The 24,363-nt window shown below is 38.7% G+C and overlaps 1 protein-coding gene and 1 long non-coding RNA gene across 3 annotated transcripts in view; one reads left to right on the plus strand and one right to left on the minus strand.

Moving 5' to 3' along the window:
• The window catches only part of LOC127550960 (uncharacterized), a 38,642-nt gene extending 27,306 nt beyond the window's left edge, over positions 1-11,336 (plus strand). Inside the window, exon 3 of the long non-coding RNA XR_007950979.1 lies at positions 11,143-11,336. This is a non-coding gene — a long non-coding RNA (uncharacterized LOC127550960). The remainder of the gene's footprint in view (positions 1-11,142) is intronic.
• Positions 1-24,363, minus strand: part of VAV2 (vav guanine nucleotide exchange factor 2) — a 446,728-nt gene that overhangs the window by 374,599 nt on the left and 47,766 nt on the right. The window lies entirely within an intron of this gene.

A 24,363-nucleotide genomic window follows, 5' to 3' on the forward strand; every position in this document is an offset into this window, starting at 1 on the left:
GAGCTTTCTTAGAAAAATGATAGACAAATGTAGCTAAGGATTTTATGTGCTTTCAGAATAATTGCCTAATACAAAGCTCTTTAAGTCAACCAAGATGCCTGACTTTGTGTCACAGAGGGCATAACTGATTCCCTTCAGCAGCCAAGGGGCTAGCTACACAGCAGCATTTTGAGTTTTGTCTGACAATGTCTCCAGTTTAATCTGGGATCCTGTTTCACCTATGCTAGTCTTTCTAAGGGCAAATTTGGAGCAGGAAATTGGGTTGACCAACCATGCTCTCCCATTCTCCCCCCCCCCCCCAAAAAAAAAACCACCAAGATCTGCCATTAATCCCATTAGAATATCTTCTCCTTGCTTTTGATTATTACAAACCCCCATCGAGTTCCTTCCTGGCTTCTCTTTTCTTTCTCTACTACTCAGGTGCTTGTCACAAAACTGATTTGCTTGTCATTCCTTGGGCATCTAAAGACACCACTTTCATAGGCTCTAGATCTGGAAAGAACCTTAGAGATCATCTAGTTCAGTTGTCAAACTTGCAGCCAGTGGGCGGGCAAAACTCCTGAGTGCAGTCGGAACCAAATTAAATGTCATTGGGAAATGTTTAGCGAAATAAATAAAATATAATACAACATAGATGATATGAATTTTGTGGTTTTCTAAGCCAATATGTGGCTTGCAGGGATCCATTTCTATTTGAGTCTGGCACCACTGGTCTAATTTAAACCTCTCATTTTGCAGAAGAAGGAAACAAGCTCTGAGGGATGAATGGAGATGGTGAAGATCACACAAGTAGTAATCAGCAGAGCTAGGGCCCAAACTCTGATCAAAGGAAAGATCTCATAGCATCATTAGAGCTGTAAGGCACTTTAGAGATTGTCTAGCTCAAACTGATCATTTCTGAGAAGAGGAAAATTCACTTGAACCAAGTGGATGTTTTTTTAAGTGCTTACTATGTTCTAGGCACTATGATAAATGCTAAAGCTACAAGTAAGAAAAAGACAGATAATCCCTGCCCTCAGGGATTGTAGATTCTTACAATCTAATGTAAGAAGATAATACACAAAAGAAACCTGGAAAGCATGAGGGAGACAAGGAGGAGGTGTTCAATGATAGAAAGGGGATGTTAAAGAGACAAAGAGAAACAGAGAGTGGAGAGAGAAGAGTTTTGGGGTGTGCTTTAATTAAGATCTTGATTTATTCTACAATTCCATCATTCTAACAGAATAATCTATGTTGCGGCACTAAGAAAATTGGAGTGGTCCTCAGCCATCCCAGGTGACAGTTATGTGTAAATAACAGTCTCTTTAGAAAAGAGTATTTAAATTTTTTTCAATTCTGAACAATGTTTTCAATTCTAAACCTAATCAACACCAAATAAAATGAGCAATTCCATATTTAAGTAGAGCAGGGAAAAAGGATTGTACAAGAGACTGAAAATCTCTTCACAACAAATGCACTTGCATTTTTTGAACCTTACCTGGGAACTTCACTACTTACCAGCTAAATAACAAAAGAAAACCCTTTGCTTTGAAAACGACATCACTCATTGAGCTCAGAAGTAAGGCATACATAATGAAAGAAGACAAGCTTGATTGAAAGCTACAAAGGGGCGCATTAAGCTCAATGACTGAAAAGTAAATGACCCTTTTGTACATAACAACAGTGAGCACATTAAAAGTGAAGTTTTTAGCATTACCTCTCCACAAATACCAAGGGAAATAAAACATCTTTCTCCAGTATTGCAAATGCCATTAATCAAACTATTCAGTTAGTACCTATCATTGCAAGAAGAAAAAAAAATAAAATTTTATGTTAAGTTATCATCACCAATCACTTCTAGTTATATCTAAGCAATGACTTGAGACCACTGGTAAAAGACACCAGGGAGCCAAATACTCCTTCCTTGAGACTTCTATCTGTTTAGTATGTAATAACTGATGAGGGCCTCACATATGTCTATATGGAAGTCATTTCAGATTTGCTGAGGCTATTGGATCAACCTCAGAACTTTGGTTTGGTGTGCAAAAATAATGAGGGGGTAAATAATAGACTAGAATGTAAAATAGGAACACTAATTGTACAACTTGTATAGAGTCAGGGAAAGATATTTGTCCAGACTCCTGCCATCTACCAGTAACAAGTTTATATTAGTTATCTAGTATGTACCAGGTTTTGCCCTCATGAACCTTTTATTCTATCAGGGAAGAAAAAACATATATAAGTTTGTGAAAATATATTCAAAAATAATACAAAATAATGGGAGACATGTAAAGACATGTGCTAGCATTTTGAGAGAATCAGGAAAGGTTTTTGAAGGTGAGGTCCAAGCTAAGCTTTGAAAGAAACAAGAGACTCTTAAGAAGTAGAAAAGTTAATTTCTAGACAGATTTGGAAAATCACTATGTGGGTGGCTTCTAGTTGTCAAAATATGTATCCTTTTGGGATATGGCTAAGTACATAGTATTATAGGGATCACATGCATTATTGATTGAGTCCCCTTTTGACAGAAGCCAGACCCTCTTCTCATCTTCCTCTCCAGTGGACATCTGACCCAGGTCAAAGGAACCGAATCTCTCAAATCTGAACTGGAAAGGTAGTCCTTTTCCTTGCCAAGGCCTACCCCTCAATATGCATTCTTGATCCCAACCTTTCCTATCTTCTCCAGCTAACTGTCCCCTCTATCATCCTTTCTTTCTCCCTATTCTTCAGTTTCTCCCTATCTGTTCTCTTCTTCCCTGCCTCCTACAATTATGTCTTCTCCATCCTTAAAAAGCCCTCACTGAAGCCGACTATTCTTCAGTAATTATCATCATAAATCTCTCCTCTCTTCCTCAGCTGAACTCCTTAAGAAAACAAGTCTACAATAGATATCTCTTCCTCAACTCACCCTCTTATAAACCCTCTTCAGTCTAATTTTCCACCTCATCCCTCAACTGGAACTTCTCTCTTCAAAGCTACCAGTAATCTCTTACTTGACCAATCTAATGATTTCTTCTTAGTCCTCATCCTTGTCTATTTCTCTGCAGTCTTTGACATTTGGTCAAATGTTGATTCTTCTGGGAACTCTCTTTTCTCTCTGGGTAATCATCTCATTAGTCCCAAAGGGTTCAATCAGCGTGAGTTTGCTGATTTACAATTCTGTGTATCAAGCCCTTTCCTCTCTTCTTATAATCACCAGAAGTCTATTGAATATTTCAAAATGGATGCCTTTAGGCATCTCAAACTCAACTCATTAACAACAGATCCCAATACCCTCCTCCTAGGCCACCATTCCTCTCCCATATTCCCTCTATTATGATGCTTCACTTTTGTATTTGCATCTCCAGGTTTACAATAAATTTCACACATAATAAGTGTTTTGTAAATAAATGCTCTTTTTCACCAGTGCAATCCATTCATTCAGAATCATTTAGCCTTTGTCTTTCATTATTAGCAAAATGGTTTTAGAATTAAATGAGAAGCAGGAGCCTACCTGCACTCAAAATCTGTCCCTTCCACACCTAGGCAGCTAGAAGTATACAGAAGTTTACATATTATAGGAAATGTGATATATTCATTCGGTATTAGAACCAAATGATATATTAACACAGGCCAATTCATGGAATAATGGGTTCCAGTTTTCAAAGCTATGAAATTTAGCTCTGATTTAAAAGAACACGAGTCAGAAGAGTGAGGTTTGAATCCCATTCTGATCCCCTGGAAGTCAAGTGACTAGGCAAGTCATTCCATGTGTCTCATCCAGGTCTCTAAGTCTTAGTTTTACTAAGAGGTATTAGTATCTGTTTTATAGAAGACAAAGGTGCAGATGAGATCAGAGATGCACAACACATCATCAAATGTCATATTTCTTTAAAAAAAAAAAACTAGACTTGTGATTTTATTGGTATAAGGTAGTAGTTCCCACTTGGTGGTTCTCAAACCTTTTGGAGGCTCATCATTTTGGTTCAAAAGGTTCACAATGAACATTCTTCAGTGATACCTTCAACATTAAATAACTGCTGAATAATATGAATAACAAAGTAAATCACACTAGGAACTCATGATGCTTTTTTTTCCCTTTAAATTAAAAGACTTCCCAGAAGAACAAAAAAGTTGGGAGCCACTGATAGGGAGAACTTTGGCCAAAGATGGAAATCAGTAAATTTTTTGCAACTTAAAGCTAAAGGTACTGAGGAAGTGACTGATCTAAGGACTTTTAGCCAGAATGACCCAAGAATTTTTCTTGACTCTAAAACTATATTTCTATCCATTATACTACAGTTATTCCACCTAATGTGGCATAAAAATATAAATTATCATCAACATTAAAATGTCAAATAAAAAAAAATAAACTTTGGTTACTTTGGGGGTTGTGTCCACACCAGAGGCAATCGGGGTTAAGTTGTTAGAATTCTTACAAGGTGCTAAATCGGTTGTCTAATTTTAGCATTGTGCTTAGCAGTTCTCTGGTTCACTAATGTATTTAGTACTCATTGGAGTTCTACAAGATCACAAGTTACACCTCCCACAATCCCACTCTCTTAAAGGTGTGAACTCAAAGGTTGACTCCCACTCTCGGAGGAAGAGTCAACCTTTGAGTTCACACCTTTAAGAGATCATATATAAGGAGTTCCCACAAGCCAACTAGAGACTTCTGGGAGATTAAGAAGCCAGGATTCAGTTGGGCAGAATGAAGGATTCAAAGAGAGCTGAAGTTGGCAGAGGCAAAAGGACTAGCAACAGGAGCTCTTGGAACCAAGGAGAGAGATAGGCTTCTAAGAAAACTAACCGCACTATTTTGGAAGAGACAATAAAAGCCTGGACTTTAATTCCTGGCTGCATTTGAGGTGATTATTACTCTGAACTGAAAGGAAGGCTGCCTCCAGAAGCTCACAAGAAACCTGCTCCCAGAGAATATTATATTCTCGAGAAGAAGAGAACATTGTATTAAGTGACTTGCCTAGGGTCACACAGCTGGTGAGTGTTTGAGGTCACATTTGAACTCGGGTCCTCCTGACTCCAAAACTGGTACCCAACACGCTACGCCATCTAGCTGCTCCTTTGGTTACATTTGATTTGATTTGATTTTGTTTAACTTTTCTGTCCTAATTCCCAATAATGATATAATAATTGATAATATTCGTGTTACCATTATTAAAAATAATTTCTGCCAGGATACACTAGTATGTATGGTTGGTACAATTCTAAAATAGCCCAATCACTTTGGTAGCAATTTTTAACTATGCTAAAAAAGAGACTAAAAGATCCATATCCTTTAACCCAGAGATTGCACTAATAAATGCATCTACTCCCAAGGAGGTCAGTAATCAACAGAAAAATCTCACATATATTAAAATATTTATAGGAGCACCTTCTGTAGTAGCAAAGAACTAGAAGCAAAATTAATGAATCATTCAGGGACTAATTAAACATTGCCCAGTGTATTTGATTATAATTGTATATAACATAAATAATATTTTCATGAGAAAAGCAATAGATATATAGAATAGAGAAAATCACAGGAAAGTTTATATAAACTACAAAGGAAAATAAGCAAAATCAGAAAACAATATATATAATTACTTTGTTGCTGTTTAGTCATTTTCACTTATGTCCAACTCTTCATGATCCTATTTGGGGTTTTCTTGGCAAAGACACTGAAATGATTTGACATTTCCTTCTCCAATTCATTTGACAGATGAGGAAAACTTTGGTAAATAGGCTTAAGTGATTTGTTCAGGGTCACACAAATAGCACATATCTGAGACCAGATTTGAACCCAAGAGGAAGGACTCATCTGGAAGAAAGACTCCAAGTCTGGAGCTCTATCCACATGTTACTCACCTGCCCCAATATAATTACTACAATAAAGTAATTAGGAAAAACAACAACAAATAAACTTTTGAAATCAAATGAAACATAGAAGATGCTGAATACATTGATAAAATTATAATAATCAATATTGGCCTCAAATTAGATATAGGAGAAAATAATTGCTTCCTTTCTTTTTAGCAGTGAGGGGCATAGGTACTTAGCACTATACGTAATATTGGAAGTGGAAGGTTTGTTAGTTTTGCTAGTTTCTCCTTTCCTCCCCTCAACCCCACATATTTTTAAATTCTTTATTTATTTAATTCTTAATATTTTAATTGGCTCTTCTAGAAAGGGAAGGGATCAAACATATCAGCAATAAATAAATAAATAATCCTAGCAATATTGTCTGTATTTCACTGGCAATTTCTGTAAGATGAAGAGTCACCAGAATATCTACCCCAGGGAGTTAGGAAATCAGTAGACATCCAGGAACCTTTCAATTTCCAAAATATTATTTCACTAAGACTAAGTCAAAGAGTTATCCTCTCAAGACAAGAAGGAATTCCCCTTGATTCAACCCAGACATTATTGTTCAACCACTGAAAAAACTTCCTCTGTCTCTTCCTCCCCCTTCCCTGGTATCAAATGTTTCTCCTTCCTTTTTCTTCTGTTGGGTGGATCCTGCATCTTTTCCTTTGCCAAAAGGACAGTTAGGGAGGAACCCACTGTTACTCATTTTGTCTGACAGAAAACTGGAAACACTGGTATCCAGGATAGCTGGGGGCTACAAGTTTCCGCACTTGCCATCTACCCCACATAAGATCATGGATTTAATAGATCATGGAAGGAATCCTGCGGTACTACTATTTACAGATGAGGAATTATAAACTCAGACAAGTGAAGTGAATTACCTAAAGTCCCACAGCTAATAAGTGATTTTTAAAAAGCCAAGTCTGAAGACTTTAACTCTACTCTCAGTACCCCAATAATTCTAAAACTGCAAGATCCAAAGAAAGTTCTAGACTCCATCAGAAGCTATGGTTCCTTAGATACCACGAAGAAAAAACAGCAATTCAGCATGCCCTTTATCATCTGGCTACAATCTACCTTTCTAGCAAATCAGAATTTGGACAAACATTTCCTTTTCAGCTAGGGCATTACTCCCCCAAGCAGGCAACCAGAAAAGATGAGAACTGGGAAGAGAAGAAAGAAAGCCTACCATTCAGAACTAAAGAACTGAATGCAGAAGCTAAAGCAGAAAATCAAACTAGGAAAAAGCCTTCATCATGTTAATCTGGAAGAAAGCTCTAGGCTTACTTACTCTCCACAAAGCCTCTGCATACACATGATATCCTTTAAGGAACCCAAATGTGGGGTATGTGATAGCTGAAAAAACTAAAGGTCAAGATTTGGAATTTTGGCACTTAGAAATCACCTGGAAGAACAATTTAAAAACAAACAAAACATAGAGATGAGGCATTAAAATGCTGTGAATTGTATTTCAGAGCTGGGATATTTCTCAAACTAAATTGAAACTAAAATCCAAAGAAAGGAAATGGCTTGCTATCTACAAAATGATAAGCTCTCAAAGGGACTTTTTTCTTTTATTAATGAATTCCAAGTTCCTAGTACATTATCTTGAACTTAATGTATATTGAATTGAATTGGGAAAGTCATATAGTGGGTTAGCAAGAGAACTAGGATTAGAATTAAATTCAATAAATTTTATTAAGCACTTAAAATATGCCAGGTATGTGATAAGTTGTGGGAATGCAGACAAGAAGCTTGCTTTCTATAGGAACCTTAGTATCTAGATACCCCTCTACAAGCTTTGTTCCCACAATCTCCCCTCTTGTTGATGAGTTGTTTCAGTTGTGTGACCCCATCTGGAGTGTCCTTGTCAAAGATGTTAGAGTGGTTTGCAGTTCCTTCCCCAGCTCATTTTACAGAGGAGGATACTGAGGCAAACTGAGGGTTAAGTGACTTGCCCAGGATCACACAGCTAGTAAGTATCAGAGGCTGGATTGAACTAGAGGAAATGTATCCTCCTGACTCCAGGCCCAGCATACTGTAAAACTAGCTACCCTGAACCAATTGGAATAATTGTGATGTAGGAAGGTCCTACAAACCAGCAGGAAAACACCTTCCAAGTAGAAAGAGTTGGTGACCTCAAATTAATACGGAAAAGCAGATGGAAAGGGGGAGAAAAAATATCCCAAATCATTCTCAGTGGCCTATAGAAAAAGTTCAGGCCTGAGCACCAAACAGAAGCATTACTCAGCAACTTATGGGATTTGTCCCAGCAGGAAGATTCCATACCTAATGCCTTTTATCAACTAGAGGAAGATCATGAAATCAGAATTGGTAGGAGTATTCAATACAGAAGCAAACTCTTCCCTACTTTTATTCACTAGGAAAGGCTTGGAAATTACCATGCAGTCAATCACTAGCCACAGGTTCCAGGGAGCTTTAAGAATCAGTTCTCCTAACAAGAAATATCTGGGCCTAAAGTAGTAGATGGGAACAATCGCCTTTCTTCATTTAAAGCTTGCTTTGGGGGGAGAAGGGGAGAAAGAGGGATAAAGGGGAAATCTACTTGTATTTTTTTGGCCTGATCCCAAAAGGGAAGCCTGAAATAGGTTGACATCATCTTATTGGCACTCAAACTCCTTCAGAGTCATAAATCCAACATCATAAATGTCCCAGCGTATCAGGGAGTAAAAGAGATGAGTTGCATGAGAGACTCCAAATGAAACACCAGTCTTCTGGTTTACTCATTAATGCACACAATAAAAAAAAAAAAAAAAATACCAACCTCCCACAAAAACAATGTCAGCTGAGCCCTCCCTACCTCCCACCAGGATAAAGACTAGTTCTTTCAACAAACAAACAAACAAACAAACAGAAACCTTGAGGCTCAGCTCTTGAAAACTACTGGGCTTCCTTTTCCATTACCCATGTTTTCCCAACTCAACTTTTTATTTACCAGAAAAGTTACGACCAATTCAACAGGAGAGACAGTTTAATAAAATCAAAAGAACATTGATCTCAAAAGTCAGAAAATCTAGGTTCCAGTCTTCCCAAAATCCTTCCTTTACTTGAATCTCTGACAGTGAACAAGCTGATTAACCTCTCAGCCTCAGTTTCCTTGTCTATAAAAATGGGGATGGGGAAGTTGTATTCAATAACCTCAAAGTTCTACCATCTTCAAAGCTATGATCTAATTGTCCCTTTTAAGAGGATCTGGGATTCTACTGGCAAATTCTATTCCTTCCACCCTAAAGAGAACAATCTTTCTATGCCTTCATATCATGTGCAAGTTTTGTCTCTAGTAGTTCCCATGGAATTTCCCCATGTAAATTCCCCATGAAAGATCACTTCCCAGCAATCATACCATTTTGCCTGTACTCTGACCTTCACTACAATCCACCCAATTCCACTCCATTAACTTAGATCCTGTCCTAACGATAGAGGCTACGATTGGTGAGTTTTTACTTTCCTTATCTTACATAAAATCAGGCCTCCACATCATGGCAAGGGTACACCCCTTCCCCCCACTTCCTCTTTGTGTGTCGTTTTCTCCCATTAGAATGTAAGCTCATTAAGAGCAGAGGTTGCCTCACTAGCTTCCATCTAGATCCCCGCAATGGTTGCCAGAACTTAATAAATCTATCTATAAAACTTAAGGAGATTCTAAGGTTTTTTTTTGTTTGGTTGCTTTTTGTGGATGCCAGTGTAATACTTGGATGGATTCATCCAGGTATAAAGTTTATTAAGCATCTACTGTGAACAGAGACACTGAGGGTGATAGAAAATTCAGACAAGACTAATTCTCCTATCCAGGAGGAGCTAAGAGTAAAGTAAAGAATGTGTAGCCATGCCCAGATAATCATAACACACAAAGCAGTTTTGTATCATGAGAGCAAGAGATAAGGGAGAAAGAAGACTTCATCATGGAGATTAGGTTTGAGTTGGTCCCACTACAATTCTACAGGTGAAGGGGGGAAAGAGCAGTCCAGGCATAGCATTAGTATAAGAAAAGATCAGAAGCCAGGAAAATGCAGGAGTAATTGGGCATCAGAAAATTATTTGATCTAGCTGAAGCATAAAGTACATAGAAGATTTTTTAAAAATTCTTTTGGGGCTTGCCATCTGGGGGAGGGGGTGAAGGGAGGGAGGGGAAAAATCGGAACAGAAGCGAGTGCAAGGGATAATGTTGTAAAAAGTTACCCTGGCACGGATTCTGTCAATAAAAAGTTATTTTTTAAAAAATTATTTTGGGGGTAACTAGGTGGCACAGTGCACCAGCCCTTAAGTCCGGAGTTCAAATTTGACCTCAGACACTTAACACTTCCTAGCTTGTGACCCTGGGCATGTCACTTAACCCCAATTACCCCAGCAAAAAAAAAAAAAAAATTATAAATAAATAAATAATTCTCTTAACATGTAATTGGGAAAAATATTACATTAACTTTTTTTTTTTTTAAATATGGAGGAAAGTAGTGTGACAAAGCAAGAATGACAGGGTAAGTATCAGATGATGAGAGCCTTTAATTCCAGGCAAAGGAATTTAAACTTTATTAGGTAGGCAATAAGAAGCCCTGAAGATTTTTGAGCTGAGGCATAGCATAGAATTTGCTCGGCCCCAATCAATGGATTCCATATTCTGGCTGTTCAGTCTATCTATCACTGTATGTAGAATGCGCTCCTTTCTTATTTTTTCTCATTTAAATCTTTAGCTTCTTTAGCTCACCTCCAATGGGGAGCAGCTATGTAGGACTCTTACTCAATTTATAAGGGAAAAGTCATATATGAGTTCCTCATTCAAGGCAAATAGTACAAAACAAATCTCTCTTTAAAAAAAATAAACACTATAAGAAATGAGGAGCAGGATGATTTCAGAAAAATCTAGGAAGATTCACATGAACTGATGCAAAATAAAGTGAGCAGAAAAAAACATAAAACAAATTGTAATGGCAATAGTGTAGGTGAAATGTGAATGACTTAACTATTCTCAGCAATACAACGATCTGAGATCATTTGGAAGGTCCTATGATTAAAAAAAAAAAAAAAAAATGCTAGTCACTTCCAAAGAAAGAACTGATTGAGTCTGAATACAGATTGAAACACTTTTGGGGGGCTTTTTTTTTTCTTGAGGGTTTGGAAGCTGGTTTGTTTGGTCTGCATTTTCTTTTGCAATGTGACTAACAGAAATGTTTTGCATGACTTTGCATGTTTAATCTATATAAAAGTGTTTGCCTTCTCAAGAAAGAGATAAGGGTTTTCCTTTTTTATCTCTTCTTAGGGAATTTGGTATTAAATTTTTTTAATGTTAAATTGTTTTTACAGGTAGTTGAGAATTTTTTTTAGAAGAAACATTCTTTAAAACAACAACAATAACACAGGACCCAGAGGAACCAAGAATTGGATCTCTTCCCATTCCTCTCTCTTCACTTTGCCGCTCCACCACCCAATGTTGACAAGAGGGAAACTTACTGCATTACTTTTAAGTTGACTAACAGCAGTTTATTAAAAAAAAAAAAATTCTGTAAAAGAATGAACATTTTCTTAAATGACATCAAGAAGCTATATAACCAGAAACTGTAGGTTGATCACATAGCAAGTGTGGGGAAAGCCATAAAGGCAGCCACATGTCCCACTGATATCTATCTACAACTTGTCAAGAGCTAGAGAAAGCCCCAACTGGCTGACTGGAGTGTGGATGGAATCTGCTCTTTACCACTAAATGTGAAAGAGCACTGAAATCAGACATTGCAGGTACAAGCCTATCATGAGATCACTGATCCCTGGAAGTATGAAAACAGACACCACCGGCTCCTATGGTACTTCCCTTCTGGGCCAGTAAAAAGGAAAGGTATGAAGAGGCATATGGGTCAGGTAGAAGTCACTTATCTCCCTAAGCCTCCATTTCTTCGAGGTGGGCTAGGTCCTTTCCAGGACACTCTAGGCCTCTGATCCTATGATTTTCTTCAGAGAATAACTAAAACTTCCACTTCTGGAAATGGCTCTAATTTCTTGGAATGAGGAAAACCTCCCAGGTGTTCTGAAATGGATGTTTAGGAATTTTAACAGCAACTGAGCAGCAAAAAATTCTGGGACAGAAACAGTAGGACAGGTGTGTGACCCCTGAAGTTAAGGAAATTTAAGTGAGGAAACCAGAATATTCCCGCCCTCAAGTAGAATAGCATATACCAAACAGATATTTTCTAGAGAAGCTAGAGAGGTTTAACAAATCTGCAAATCTCACCCGCTCCCTCACTGAGGTTCTTAGAAAGGCCAGGAAGGGTAGGGAGAGGAAGAAAAGGTGGAAAGAGAGCTTGGGGAAGGGGAGGAGGGTGTGTGTGACACTTGAAACTTCCATTATGGCCACTTCCAGCAAGAATTCCTGGGTACTGCAGTAAATATAATCCCACCACCTAATCCCTTTTTTATAGAGCTTTTTGCCCTTTTCCCAAGGCTTTCATATATTATTATGATCCACAAAAACTCCTGGTAGTTGAACAAAGTATGGATTACTATTTTCATTTCATAAGACAGTAGGCTCAGAGAAATTAAGCTGTTCTCCTAAGATCACCTATTCAGTGGCAAAACTGAGACTAGAAATCAGGTCTTCGGGCACCTGGTCCAATATGTTTTCCTTTATAAACCCCATGTTTGTTAGTGTCTGGTAAGAAGCTTCTGTCTAACTGGAGCAGAAAAGCAAGAGTTTCACCTGACAATCTGGGCTAAAAGTGAAAAGCCTGATTTAAAATCCTGGGCTGCAGAGTGATGTGAGTAAGATTGAGGCAGGCAGACCACAGTTGGGGAGATCAGAAAAGATTTCCTCTAGCAGGCAGGATCTGACTGATTCTTGAATGAAACAAGAATTGTAAGAGGCAGAAGTTTGACAGGAGGAGTATATTCCAAGTATAGGGTGCAGCCAAAGCAAAGGTTTGGAGAAAGAAAATGGACTACATATAATGTCTCAGTAACAACAACTAGATCCCATGAAGTGAGAATAAAACTACCACAAGACCTCCTCTATCCTGCAAAATAAATAAATAGATAGATAGATAATAATTATAAAATAAATAAAATTCTATGCCGACACAGATTTCCTTCATCTTCCCTAGATCTCCAAGACTGCTCACCTTCCAAAACAGACTGGTGATTGCAAAGACTAAAGCTAGACAAGGGGAGAAAGGAAAGATAATCCATTTATTGCAAACTCTCCACCCTCATCCCTTCACCTCCCTTCCCAACGTGCCCCCCTTTCTCCTAGCAAAGTCTTATTCTTCCTCAGTGACCTCAATCAGTCTCTGGGTGGAATCATGGGATTAGGGTCACCTCAGATGTCATGTACTCCAAATTCTGTCTCTCCCCTCCCCAACTCTGTTTACCAATGAGGTAAATGAAACCAAGAGAGAAGTCAAGTGGCCTGCACAGCTCAACTCAGTGGGTGCTCTTTTCAACTTTCTAGGATTAATGAGCCTGAGAAATTTGAGATTCTCTTTGAAACAAAACATTACAATTGCAGTGTTATTTAAACAAACGGGGTTAGCTTCTCTCTGCTGGATACAACAGGAAGAAAACACTTCTGGCTACACTCACCGATTCTTTATCCCAATCTGACCAATGCTGAGAAAATTCCAAAATCCTATAACCTTCCTTTAGGACAGAGCTTGGATTAATGCCTGAATAAAAACTTCAGTCTTCTCATCAGAGACACTCAGTCCCTATCAGCTCTTGCAGGACATAGTAAACTATATTCTTCTTGACTCTTCCCATAAATATTACCATTGATACAGATCCTTTAAGGACATCCTTGTCATATTGATGGAGCAGACCTGAGGAACTGCACTGGGAGTCTGGAGACTGCCATGTGTAACATGATTGAGTTAAACAAATCACCTCTAAGATCCCTTTAGCCATAGCTTCCTAGTGATTTTATAATACTTCCTGCCCCAGATGTAAGAAGACAAGTGGCTATCTGCAAGACTAATGACTGTGTATTCACATTAACACAACATAGGGCATTTACCCAATAAATAAGAAACAAGAAGAAAAAATTCTTGATTTCCGAAAATCCACATTTAGAGATTTATTCCTTTCATTTAAGAGCACAAGTGCCTGGCAAAAGACTGAAACAATAGAGCATCAGCTAGATTGTCAGGAGAACCTGAGTTTAAATTCAGCCTCAGACACTTGACACTAGCTGTGTGACCCTGAGCACGGTACTAACCCCTGATTACCTCACACACATATACCCTCCCTGCTTTAACTGATTCCTCTATATCTTCCTCTGTGTTGTCCCCTATAGTCTTCTTGGAGCTTCTGGGGCAATATCCAATGGCCCTTTCTCAATTCTCATTCTCCTTAACCTCTCTTCAGAATTTGACAGGCTTGATTACCTCTTCTTCCTTGATAAACTCTTCTCTAGATTTTCATTTTCACCTGGTTTTACAACTACCTATTTACTTTTCTGTCTCTTTTATTGGATCTTCCTCCAGATTACGTCTTCTAACCATAGGTGTGGTTTAAGGCTCTATTCTAGGCCCTCTTCTCTTCCCTTCTATATACTTAGCTCCCAAGGTTTTAGTTACCGTCTCTATGCTAATGATTCTGAAACTAATCTAAGACCTCCAGTCTTGCATCTCCAACTGACCTTTCAGACTTGCAGAAATGGATATATAGCAGACATCTTAAACTCAACATGCTCACTACAGAATTCATTATTTTACCCTAAAAAGCCTCTCCCTACTAAACTTCCCTACTCCTATAGAGGACAACATCACCCTCCCAAGTCCCCTGTCTCAAAACTCAAGAGTCGCCCTGGATTCCTCACTATCTCTTATCTCCTATACCTTAGCTTTTGGCAAGGCCTGTTGATTTCCTCAGCAACATCTCTCACACACACACACACACACACACACACACACACACACCCCTTTTCTCCCCAGCCACTATCACTGGTGTAGGTTTTCATTACCTCAAGCTTAGATTATAGCAATAGCCTGCTGGTGGATCTGTCTGCCTCAAGTCTCTCCCCACTCCATTCCATCCTCCAATCACTCAAATGACTTTTCTAAAATGCAGGTTTGTAATGCCAGAGAAACTGAGGCAGGAAAGAGATTAGAGAGTTTTTAATATTTTATTAAATATTTTATTAATGGGAGAGTAAAATTGACTGGACAGGACTCTCATCTCAAATTATCCAGTCAGACAGAGATAAAGATATACTGGAACCCAGGAATCCATGTTGGTCCCAGGGCTGGAGGAGACTGTCAACTCAAAGAGTCCAGCATACAGCTACTGGCCTCCAGCCTCCAACCTCCAGCAATGAATGGAGGAACCCCAACTTCTTAAATAGCTTTTCTCTAAACAAAGGAAGGGGTAAGAAGCTGTCAGGATGGGGGAAGCCATAAATCCTAAAAAAAAAACCCAGAGACGGATGTCTGAATACAAAGAGATATCTTGGAATATTTTAGAAGGATATTATAAATTCTTGAGGACAGAAAAGAGTCAGGAGGTCTACTCTCTTGTTTATCTTGCTTGGGCTAACAATTTATAACCTTAGAGCAAACGGTCCTCAGTCAGCCGGGGTAGGGGGGGGGGGTTTTAACAACTTAGGGGATTGACACAGAACAGTTAAAGAAACTGAGACAAGGGAAACTAGTGCAGGGAAACTGAGTCAGGACAGTTAAAGAGAACTGTGGCGTAACATTCCACACTCTCTTTCCTAAATATTCAAACCTTTGAATCTTAGAACCTTCCTCTAGATACCCAGGAGGTCTTAGCACCCTAATTTTGACCAACCCAAAATAAAACTAGAAAAATGTAAGGACTCATATGGCAAGAGCAAGTCTCTCCCTGATAACCCCAGAGTTAACATCTGTACAAAGGCTCCCTCGCTGCAAGCATGTCAGGTCCTCTACAGTTCTGCAGCACCATCTCAGCCAGAGAATCCAGTTTGAGATGGACAGTTAGGTCTGTGGTCATTTGTGCACTTAACTCGGTCTCTGCTTACAGATCAGCAGGACCAAGGGCTCAAGCCCATTCAGTGAGGCAGATCTCTCCAGGGGAGAAGGGTGAGGCTGTAGTAGCTCCACCTGTCCCCGACCAGAGAAACAGACAGGGCTGCAGAAAGGATCAGATTGCAGAGCAGATTATGCACAGACAGACCATCATGGCAAGCAAACCCCAAACTTTTTAGGTGCCTCATGCCAAACTTCAAGGTCCTTTGAACTTCTGAAATACTAAATGAACTAGGGTTACAGGAATGGAAAAACAGATCAGAGAGATTGCCAGTCCCAGGACAGGTGTCTGATTTCTAAAACTTTTCTAAAAAAATAATCCCAAAAACTGAGTCTGCCAGGGCAATTTTAACAAAATAAGGGATTCTAAAGCTAAAACATTCAAATTCAATCTGAACTAGTGAGATAGGGGGTGGAGCAAAAATGCCTAAAGCAAAGTGAATAGGAGCTAGGGGTTCCCATTCTTTCAGGTATTGAAAAAAATACACTAGTTTCCCCAATGTTCTATCTCTTCCTCCCCTTTTTTTTCCACAAAAGGAATTATCAAATGACCATTCCACATTTAAATCCCAAGAGTGAACCAAAATCCCTATCCATAATAGACTAGTACAGTAGCATTAATTACATAGCTTTAACAAATCCCATCCCAAGTCTTAAACACACAGTAATAGATGATCCAGACAAGGTTTAACAGTCAGTCATCAACTATTCCCAAAGTCCCTTATATCAGTCCAAAGTACACTGGATGCAGGGTCCAGTCCATGGTCTCATGTACAAACTGCTGCTTCAGGCTGTGAAGTGATAGGAGGCTCTCATTCCATGCAGAGTGGGTGTGTCATGCTGGCAATCAAAGCTGATCCAGGTTCCAGAAGCAAACCAATATCTGTAATTTGACCAAAATCTAGAATAAAAACACAAATCTAACACATAAAGATTAGATCAGTCTCAAATAGAAAGACCCAGTTCACCAGACTGCTGCAAACTATGAGGAGGCCAAAATAAATTGGCCAGCAGTTTTCTATGTGAAGAGATGAGTTTGCTTTACAAGCCAGGCAAACGGGTACAGTCTTCATGTAGAAACCTTAAAGAAACAAAATACAAATATCCAGTAACAGACAGATGACCAGGCAAAATACTCAGTTGTCCAAGCATTTAGGATACAATGATTACATGTAATCAGACTGAAAATAGTAAGGCGTGACATAATTGAATTGCATTAACAGTTCTATTGACCATTGCTCCAATCATAGAGATCAGTTACAGAAGGAAAAATGCAAGAACATAATTATAACATAACATAAACAGTTAAAACCCAACCTTCAGCACATACAGAAAAAAATATTAACCCAGTTTTATTCCAATCAATTGTCCCAGTAACTGTCAGAGGGTGGAGCTTTAAAACTCCCATATAGCATTAACTAATTAACTATAAGCCCAAGAACTTTTACCTCTATTAACAGATACCACTAATCAAATTTCTGATAACTCTTAAACAAAGATTTACCCTAACCTTATAGTAATAACAGAAAGAAATTTTGCCTCAGTAAGTTCACAACTTAGAACAATTATCATAGGTGGATGTTACATGAGTGAACATTATACATACAAATCATTTTGCTTTTAAAATACCCAATACATAGAAAAATATCCCAAATTGCATATTGTCCATAAGAGAAACATTTTCAAAAGGACAAAGAAAACTATTATGTTCAGAGGCCCTTTAAATAACCTCAGGATGACCCAATACAATCAATTTAAACTTATACAAAAGACCCAATTCCACATAAAAAATTCAAGAAGGTTTTTTAACATAGCGATGAAACTTTTAGAAATATTCCTACCAAAGTATAGATCACATTTATGACCATATCTCTTAATCAAGAAAACATTTATGTATTAAAGAAACAAATATTTAATCAATTAACCTAAAAGTAAGCATGCCCTTAAAAATCACAGTTTGCTGCACTGGCCGTAATCAGATAAGAAAAAAAATGGCAGGAACATACTCAGGGAGGTGAGGGGAAGAGGGTTCCACATGGCCACCCTTCCCTCACTCCTGCCCCCTAGGAAAAAAACTTCCCTCGGGTTCCCCACTCAATTTCCTACATGGGGATCCTTTTCAAGATTTAGCCCATCAGTTTCCCAACATCAGCTTTCTTTCCAAATCCACCCATTTCCAACTTTTCCTTTCTCCCTGACTACATACTTGAACAATCTCCTTAAAGAACTTTTCTACCAGATGCTCCTTTGGTAAAGTAGCAGAAGACAGTGGGGGTGGGTGGCTCCCTCCCCCACCTCTTCACTTACTCCCAAAAGTCTTTCTTTCACCTTCCTAAAACCATGCAAATTTCTAATTTCCCCTACTAATGAGTCCTTCCTAAATCACCTGCATTCCTCTTTCCTTTTTCCTTCAAAAATTTGTAAGATTCACACTATAGTGAACAGCCCAAATCTCCACAAAACCCACAAATGTCCAGCAGAACTGGATTTAAGGTATAACTTATGTTAACAAATAACTCAAAATATTTCAGAAGGTAACAAATTGAATTAAACTAATGCAGCTGTTTTTAAAAGTTTTTTTTTTCTTTTCTTTTCCACTACATTTCTTCTAACAGCTATTAGCATCTTATCTCCAGAGCTTTTTATTGCCCAGTCCAGGCTAAGCTTGAATTTTATTGCTCTTTACTTTAGTAAACATTAAACAAACAAGCTTAGTAAGCTTTTCCTTAAAAAATTTAAAATCACAAGCAAATTTTCCTTAATCATTGTTCTTAAGACTTAAGAAAGCTTTTAAATCAGCAAACAGACTAGGGGCTGTTTCCAGGACCTCCACCCCGGGAGAGAAGTTTGTTTCACCTTGAATTCGCTTTTTTCCCTTCCACAATCCAAAGGGGCTTCTGTGAACTTCCAAGCCCATTTAGTGCTTTTCTCCGCCTTCACAGAGAATGCCAAGATATTCCATTCAAACTTCTTTCCTTTAAATGTTAGAACACTGCTCTTCTATATATATATATATATTTTAACTTTCTGAACTTTCAAATCCCTTTCAATCTATTTTTTTTTTAATTTCTTTTTTTTTTTTTTATTTCTTCCCTTCTCTCCCTTTTCTCCCACAAGACTGCTATAGTCAGCCAGAGACAGAGGGAGAGAGAAAGATTTTTCAAACTGGATATTTTCTAAGCCTGCAACACAGAGGCTGAATTCTTATCTCTTACAAGCTTGCTAACTTTTAACACAGACACACGTGGAGCTCCATTTTAAAGCACAGTTGCAACTTATTCTTAAAAATTTTCAACCAACAAAACAGACAGACAAATCACACAGAACATAGAACATATATCACACAGACTTACAGTTCCAACATTAAACAAACATATAACATATACCAGAGGATATTTTCCAGCATCCCAGAAAATACCCATCTCAGAACCTTTAAACCCGTTGGTATTTATTCTGAGACCACAGGTTGCTAGCAACAGACCAGACCCAGAATAACCAGAACCAGAACCAAATGGTACCCCAAAAGGTACCCAGACAGACTTACTCTCCCAAATGCCGAAATTATTTCATTGTCCACTGTAGGCCGGACTGAGGCTGAAAAACTGCTTCCTTTTCTCGGAGGCTCTGGAGGTCTTTTCCCAAGGAATACATCCTGATTCTGAGCCTTCTCAGGCCTAGGTGGAGACTGAGAGGTCTCTATTCTCTAATCCAGTTCTCAGTTTCTATTATCTCGGTGGGACCTCCAAATTGTAATGCCGGAGAAACTGAGGCAGGACAGAGATTAGAGAGTTTTTAATATTTTATTAATGGGAGAGTAAGATTGACTGGACAGGACTCTCATCTCAAATTATCCAGTCAGACAGAGATAAAGATATACTGGGACCAAGGAATCCATGTTGGTCCTAGAGATGGAGGAGACTGTCAACTCAAAGAATCCAGCATCCAGCATACAGCCAGCTACCAGCCGCCATCCTCCAGCAATGAATGGAGGAACCCCAACTTCTTAAATACCTTTTCTCTAAACAAAGAAGGGGTAAGAAGCTGTCAGGATGGGGGAGGCCATAAATCCTAAAAAAAAAAACCCAGAGACAGGATGTCTGAATACACAGAGATATCTTGGAATATTTTAGAGGGATATTGTAAAGTCTTAAGGACAGAAAAGAGACAGGAGTCTCTTGTTTATCTTGCTTGTGCTAACAATTTATAATCTTAGAGCAAACGGTCCTCTGTCAGACCAGAGGGGGGGTTTTACAACTTAGGGGATTGACATAGAACAGTTAAAGAAACTGAGACAAGGGAAACTAGTGCAGGGAAACTGAGTCAGGACAGTTAAAGAGAACAGTGGCATAACAGGTTCAATTACATCATCCATCTGCTTAATAAGCTTCAGTGGTTTTCTTCAGAAGCAAATATTAAATGCTCTCCTTGGCATTCAAAGTCCCTAATAACCTCACCTTCTCCAACCTCTCCAGTCCAGTCATATCTGCCTCCCGGCTATTCCAAACTCTAGGCATTCTCTCTGACTGCTCCCATGCCTGGAATATTCTCCCTTCTCTGCTCAGTCTAGTATCTTCCCTGTTTTCCTTTAAGTCTCAACTGAAATCCCACCTTCTGCAGAAAGCCTTCCCTAATCACGCTTAATTCCTTTTGTTAATCATTTCCTATTTATCCTGTATATAGTGTGCTTTTTATATTTTTGTTTGCATGTAGTCTTCCCCATTAGACTATAGGGCAGGGGCATTTTATCTCTTTTTGTATACCCAGTGCTTAACACTGTACCTGGCCCATAGTAGGACTTAATAAATGTTGACTGATTGATGGGCTGGTGTTATAGAAGTTAGGGATGAATCAAGAGTTTGGCTCCATGGCTCACCATCTGTGTGGTGCCTTTGAAGATGGATTTGGAGTCAGAAAGGCTGATTTGTAGAATGAAGTCTTTTTTTTTTTTTTTTAACCTTTTAAGATGCAGCCCTGGGGAGAGGTGACTTCATTCATTATCCATAGCTTAGTAAAAATGAATTTGTCAGATAAATCTAAGAAGAAGGTTTGTGAATTGGGAATGTAGAGAGAACAGGAAACTGGGATAGAACAGGAAAGAGAGACAGAATTGGGAGGGGAAGGAGAAACATCGGAGCAGGGCGGTAAGAGAAGCAGCAGATATATTAAAAAAAAAAAAAAAAAAGTTCCCAAAGTAAAATTCATTTACTTTATAGTTTTGCCAGAGGCACAACTAAAGGGGGACTTTTTACAATTCAACAAGCATTACTCAAGCATTTAGGGCAAGATATTGATGCACCCATTGAGTACTTAATTTAGAACCTATCACATGCCCTAAATAAGTCCTATTATATGGGGCAGAGATAGTATCAATGAATAAAGCATCAGACCTGGAGTCAGGAAGATTTGAATTCAAACCTGACCTCAAACCAGAAACTTACTGGCTGTGTGACCCTGGGCAAGTAACAAGTCACAAACTCTATTTGCCTCAGTTCTTTATCTGTTAAATGAGGACATGCTAGAAAAGGAAATGGCAAACCACTTCAGTTTCTTAGCCAAGAAAACCCCATGGATAAAGTCCATGGGAACACGTACAGTCAGACATGGCTAAACAAGATATACTTTGTGCTTAGCACTGAGGATGCAAAGAGTGGTTAAAAACAAAACACCAGTCCAAGCTCTTCAGCAGCACACAGACTAATGTGGGGCAGGGAGAGGAGAAGATGCAAACAAGAAAGGGAAGAGGGATCAGGAAAGGCTTTGGTGCAAGGTAGGGTGGGGGAAGAGGATGGAGGAAGTAGGAAAGGAAGCCATTTCCTAGTAGATAAGAATTGCAAATAATTAACAACTACTTGGGGTAGGTAGGAGGATAGAGGGCCAGGCCTGAAGTCAGGAAGACTTGTCTTCAGAAGTTCAGATCTAACCTCAGACACTTACTAGCTCTATGATCCTTTGCAAGTTACTTTATCCTGTTTGCCTCAGTTTGCTCATCTTTAAATTGAGCTGGAAAAGAAATTGGCAAATCATTCCAGTATCTTTACCAAGAAAACTCCATACTCATGAAGGGTCACGAAGACATGACTGAATAACAACACAAACAAAAGTAATTTAGTGCTCCAAAGATCATGAGTTTAAAGTGTTATCATTTCATCATATGGTCCAAATAAAAAGACTTCCAAAAAATTACTTGTTCCATGCTACCTACCCTCACCCCCATTCAGAAAAATTATGGTCTCAGGGTACGTACACACACATTTTGGTCCTGACAAGTTCAGGAATTAGTAATGCTTGATTGTGTAAATCTTAACGAGAGTTTTGTAGTAAGATTTTGTTTTTAAGAGGAAGAGAAAACAGATTTTGATAATTTAAAAAAAATTTAAAGTTACTTCTTGGTTTTATTTTGTTGGGTTTTTTCCCCAAAAATTAAAACTCCCAAACCAAATATTTTAGAGGAAGAGACTAGAAAAGACATAGTAACTGAGAAGGCAGCCCAATGAGTCAAATTATGTAACAAGAATGATAATAACTAATTTCTATAACTATAAGTTTTAGAAAACTATTATTGTCCCCATGACAAATCAGATGTAAGGGTGAAATGACTGCCTGTGGTAATAGGCTCTTAGAGTTAGATCTAGAAAGGATTGTAGAGACCATCTAATTCAATACCTTTAGAATTTTCTAGGTGAAAAAACAGAAATGTATAGAGCTGGAATTTGAATCTAGGTTCTCTGCTGACAAATGCAACACCCTTTCTACAATGCCAGTGGTAAGCCTTGGTGCCAACACTAGAATGCAGATCCCTGATTGCAGATCCCTGATACTAAGTCTCTTACAGCAAGCCACTTTCCCAGAAGCTCCAAGAAGTAGAGGCTCCGAGCTGCAGAAGACCCACCAGTGAGTCAATCCTAATGAAATTAGGAGCTCTTATAAGGGGCAGGCAGACAATCTGATCAAGTTCTTAAAAGCTAGCTAAAGGAGCCCTAGAGGAAAGGAGAATTCAGAGGTGGAAATCTCTTTAGTCTAATGGACCATAAGCAAGTTAAACCAAAGAGAAGTGCATAGAACAGTTTAGCTGCTGTCTCCCCTACATTGTGACTGGACTTAGAAACAGCACAGGCATATCCGGGCTTTACAGGGAGGGGACCAACTGCTTCCCTGAACCTCTGGCTGAAATCCAGAGGCAACAGGGTGTCTGAAGTCCAGGACTGATGACAGCTGTCTTTAAAGACCTTTCTGCACACTGTAAACAGAAAAAGTGTTTTTCTGAGTCTCTTCTATCATTATTCAAAACCTAGTTCAAATCCCACCTTTCTGGAGAAAGCTTTCTGTGAGCACCACCTGCAGCCCACAAAGATCTCATCTTTTTCTAAAATCATCCAGTTTCCTTCCTCCCAGGGATACCTGCCCATCACATCCAATCCACCGATCATTTGTGACCTTATGAATCTTCCTAAATCACTGCTCTCAGTGATTCTCACCAGGTTTTCCTAGCTTGCAGAATAGAATTTGAGCTGGCATTCAAGAAATGGAATAATGAGGGAAAGCCTCACACTCTAAAGAGTTCTATTCAATTCAATAAATATTTATTAAGTACCTAATATGTGCCAAATACTAAACTGAGAAAACAAATAAGAAAGACTATCCCTGCCTTCAAGCAACTTACAATTGAAAAGAGAAAGTCAAAACACAAAAGGAAGCTTGGAAGGGAGGGAAATGACAGAAATACCCAACAAGGAGCATCTTGTCCTGGGAGTTGTAAACAAACAGTTGCAAATGGAAAATGGAATAAACTGAATGTACAAATTTTGCTCTCTTTAAAAGGAAAGTTTTGGGAGTTTAGTGTTCTACCCTCCAGTCCTCCAATCAGAAGGAGGAAGAAACTGGAGGATTTGATGAGGTTTTTTTTTTTTTTTACTAGTATATCTTCAAGTTTTATTTTTTTTTAATCTTTAACCAATTTTCATTTTCAGTTCCAAATTCTCTCCCTCCCTTTATGTAATGGGCTGAGGCTTGAGTTGATGCACTGAGGTCCCAAGCACATGAGGCTAAATAGTAATTGGACCATACTCTATTAATATATAAGCTTGGAGAAAGAATGGCCCCCGCCCATTCTTTGTGCAAGTCCTGATGTGTTGTATAGGAAATGACGATTTTGGTGGGTGGAGGCAGGGGAGTGGAAAAGGAAGGGGAGGGAGAGACTTTTGGGATTGCCATTGCCACGGTGGGCTCAGCTCAGATCGCTTTCTGTTAGCTGCTTTCCTGTCGCAGCTGCCTATATTTGCTATTGCAATCTTTATTCACCTATTCACTTCAATAAATATTGAAGATTTTTCCCTTAACCTGAATTCCTGACTCCGGCTGATTTTAAATACGCGGTCATTACACCTTTAGACCCTCCTCCATCCACTGAAAAGGCAAATAACAAGATACCCATTATACACAGGAAATCATGCAAAATACATTTTCACATTGGGGGACAAGAAAATAAAACAGGGTCAATCTGAACTCTTTAGAGAGAGAGAGCTGATTTTTCATTCTG

The sequence above is a fragment of the Antechinus flavipes genome, chromosome 2 (assembly GCF_016432865.1).
Source record: "Antechinus flavipes isolate AdamAnt ecotype Samford, QLD, Australia chromosome 2, AdamAnt_v2, whole genome shotgun sequence".
Lineage (NCBI taxonomy): Eukaryota > Metazoa > Chordata > Mammalia > Dasyuromorphia > Dasyuridae > Antechinus > Antechinus flavipes.